The sequence below is a fragment of the Aquarana catesbeiana genome, linkage group LG13, assembly GCF_042186555.1.
Source record: "Aquarana catesbeiana isolate 2022-GZ linkage group LG13, ASM4218655v1, whole genome shotgun sequence".
In the NCBI taxonomy this organism is placed as follows: domain Eukaryota; kingdom Metazoa; phylum Chordata; class Amphibia; order Anura; family Ranidae; genus Aquarana; species Aquarana catesbeiana.
The window spans coordinates 27,177,067-27,181,056 of NC_133336.1; the positions used below are offsets into that span (position 1 = coordinate 27,177,067).

The 3,990-nt window shown below is 48.7% G+C and overlaps 1 long non-coding RNA gene across 2 annotated transcripts in view; it reads right to left on the reverse strand.

Annotated features, from left to right (window-relative positions):
- The window catches only part of LOC141117066 (uncharacterized), a 24,790-nt gene extending 21,133 nt beyond the window's left edge, over positions 1-3,657 (reverse strand). Inside the window, exons 1-3 of one of the 2 annotated variants that reach the window (XR_012237089.1) lie at positions 3,494-3,657; positions 843-1,440; positions 1-141 (exon numbers count right to left, since the gene is read on the reverse strand). The exon at positions 1-141 is cut by the window's left edge and continues 193 nt beyond it. This is a non-coding gene — a long non-coding RNA (uncharacterized lncRNA). The remainder of the gene's footprint in view (positions 142-842; positions 1,441-3,493) is intronic. The other variant, XR_012237088.1, reaches the window with a different exon arrangement.
- Positions 3,658-3,990: the final 333 nt, after the last annotated feature.

Below are 3,990 nucleotides of genomic sequence, written 5' to 3' on the forward strand. Positions count from 1 at the left end.
TTTTTTTTGTTCGTTTCAGGCCGCATGACCTACGACTCAGAGATTTTGCTCCTGAATTTCTTCATAGTCTTGATTTCATCATACCCGGCAGGCTCAAGGAACCCTGCGCCAGACACAGCAAACCAGCCACAAAAGCAAAACCTGTTTACATAAATGTATGACTCAGAGGGTTGGCCGTGTCATTGCCAACATCCCTTGTAATTTTTAGAACTAGATGTGTACCTCAAAATGGGATTTTAAGGGCAATGCAGAAATTGGCAGTGTTGAATTATAGTTAAAAAGAAGTTTATTGATACAAAAACGAATAGGATATACATGAACATACACATTGATCTAGTTAAGAATAATTATAAAAACATCAGATATATGGAAACATATGATGCATCCTACTGCTAGTTACAAGTACCACCCCCGATAGGTGTGATGGCGTCCTGATAGCAGATTTCCAACGCGTTTCAACTTATTGTAGGGATAAAGTCTTCCTCAGGGAGGGACTGCATCACATTCTAAAATTGTTACTTAAAATTTTAGAATGTGATGCAGTCCCTCCCTGAGGAAGACTTTATCCCTACAATAAGTTGAAACGCGTTGGAAATCTGCTATCAGGACGCCATCACACCTATCGGGGGTGGTACTTGTAACTAGCAGTAGGATGCATCATATGTTTCCATATATCTGATGTTTTTATAATTATTCTTAACTAGATCAATGTGTATGTTCATGTATATCCTATTCGTTTTTGTATCAATAAACTTCTTTTTAACTATAATTCAACACTGCCAATTTCTGCATTGCCCTTAAAATCCCATTTTGAGGTACACATCTAGTTCCAAAAGCAAAACCTAGCCTTCTACATGTTTCACAGTTGGTATGGTATTACTTTAATAATAAAAAAAATAATAATATTTATGTGAACATAGAGCTGATGGGACTTTCCTGAAAGCTCATTTTGCCACATCCGTACACCCAGAAGCATTGTGGCTTGTCAACATGCATGGTCTTTTTTTTTTTGATTTTTCTTTTCTTCTGGGTCTCTTTTCTTTGAGCCCGCTCTCGTTCAAGAAGCGGCGGATAGTGCGATCAGACACAGATGTACCTTGGCCTTGGAGTTCAGCTTGTATCTCTTTAGAGGTTTTCTTTGGCTCTTTGTCTACCATTCGCTCAATCCTGCTGATCAAGCTGGGGTCGATTTTCTTCTTGCGACCACGTCCGGGGAGGTTGGCTACGCTACCGTGGTCCTTCACCTTCCTGATAATGTTTGCAACTGTAGTCACAGGGACCTCAAGCTGCTTGGAGATGGTCTTGTAGCCTTTACCTTTGATATGCTGGTCTATGATTTTCATTCGGACCGCCTCAGACAACTCTCTCTTCCGCTTTCTCTGCTCCATGTTCATTGTGGTACACAGCGATACCAAACAGGCGTTACGTCAAAGCGTATATCTAGACAAAAAAATAAAATGATTTATTACCTGATGACCTCAATTTCCAGGAATCCTCCAGGATGTGTCACATGAAGAGATGGCTTCACCCACCTTCACAGAAATACAAGAATAAAAAAAAAAGGGGTATAAAAGGGAGAGCCACTAGCCTCAGTACTTTATGAGACCACTACAAAAAAAAAAAGTTACTCACTGTCCTTAAGGATTTTTAGGGGGGGGGGGGGGGGGGGGTGTGTGCATGTGTTTGCAGGAGACAGAAGAAATATCACTACTGGGGACAATGGATCTACTCCACCCCCCCCCCTTCTCCCCCAATACATCACTTCCTGGGGTCACTATGTACCCCCCCAAAGGTCTTTAATGGAATCATTGGATCACCCTACTACTAGAATAAACCACCCCCCTCCCCACAAAAAAACCCCAAAAACAAACACTATTTGGATCACCAGATAATCACTTTCTACCAATATTCACTACTGGGGTCACCATATCCACACCCCCCACCCCTGCCTCCCCCCCACAAGTCACTGCTGGGGTCACCAAATCTACCTGCTCCCATATATTCCTACCTGGAGTTATCATATGCACCCCCCCCCCCCCCCAACAGACCACTACTGGGGTCACCATATGCACCCCCTCTACCCACAGATCAACACTGGGGGTCACCATATGCATCACTCTCCCCACAGACCACTACTGGGGTCAGCACCCCTCAAAATGTCACTACTGGGTTCACCAAAGATACCTGTGCCCCCCCCAATCTCTACAGGGGGTTCGCATATGTGCCTCCCCCCCACAGGTCACTACTGGGGTCACCAAATCTACCTGCTCCCATATATTCCTACCTGGGGTTATATGTACCCCTCCCCCCATATATCAATACTGGGGTTACCTTATGTAGCCCTCCCCCCACGGATCACTACTGGGGTCAACACATGCATCTCTGACCCCACAGACCACTACTTGAGTCAGCATATGCAGTCCACAGACTACCGGGGTCAGCATATGCAGCCCCCCAGACCACTACTGGGGTCACCATATGCACCCCTCTCCCTACACACCACTACTGGGGGTCAGCATATGCACCCCCTCTTTCCACAGATCACTACTGGTGTCACCATATGCATCTCTCTCCCCATAGACCACTACCGGGGTCAGTATATGGAGCCCACAGACCACTACTGGGGTCAGTATATGAAGCCTCTCTCCCCACAGACCACTACTGGGGGGTCACCATATGCACCCCTCTCCCCACAGATCACTACTGGGGGGGGGGGGTCACCATATGCACCCCTCTCCCTACACACCACTACTGGGGGTCAGCATATGCACCCCCTCTTCTCCCCACAGACCACTACCGGGGTCAGTATATGGAGCCTCTCTCCCCACAGACCACTACTGGGGGGTCACCATATGCACCCCTCTCCCCACAGATCACTACTGGGGGGGGGGGGTCACCATATGCACCCCTCTCCCCACAGATCACTACTGGGGGGGGTCACCATATGCACCCCTCTCCCCACAGATCACTACTGGGGGGGGGTCACCATATGCACCCCTCTCCCCACAGATCACTACTGGGGGGGGGTCACCATATGCACCCCTCTCCCCACAGATCACTACTGGGGGGGGGTCACCATATGCACCCCTCTCCCCACAGATCACTACTGGGGGGGGTCACCATATGCACCCCTCTCCCCCACAGATCACTACTGGGGGGGGGGGTCACCATATGCACCCCTCTCCCCACAGATCACTACTGGGGGGGGGGGGTCACCATATGCACCCTGCTCTCAATAGATCACTACTGGGGTCACCGTATCTGTTCCACCCCCACCCGGATATATCACTACTGGGGGTCACCAAATCCCAGTTGAAAAGGTCGGGGGGTATAATAAACCAGGAGGTGAAAGTGTTACAGGAAACAGATGACATGAGGCTACTGGCCCCTGGGAGCCCTTTAAAACTCCCAGTCTTGTTTCGCTGTAAGTGGGCGGAGCCATCCCTCATGTAAGCCGTCCTAGAGAATGAAAATGAAGAAAAATCAAACAGACCATAAAATACTGAATATATCCCTGCAATACATCATTTCCCTTCAGGAATGTGAGAGCGCAGTGGGAGGAGTCTCATCCGAGACACACAGAGGAACTCCGCTCTGATTTGATGTACCTCCGGATCTTACGTGTCCGCTCACAGCAAACCGCCGACACGCCTTTGTAGGAGGAGAGAACATGGGAGCCCCGCCATGGAGATGTATTATAAGACTGCAAAAAGGGGTACACCTACACCCCAATATATGTATAAAGGGCCTACCGGATCTACTACCCCCCTCAATATACTACCATTGGGGTCACCAAATCTACCCCCCCATGTCACTACTGGGGTCCCCAAATCTACCCCTCCCCCCCATATGTCACTACTGGGGTCACCAAACCTAACCCCCCCATATGTCACTACTGGGGTCCCAAACCTACCCCCCCCCATATGTCACTACTGGGGTCACCACCAAACCTACCCCCCCCATATGTCACTACTGGGGTCACCACCAAAC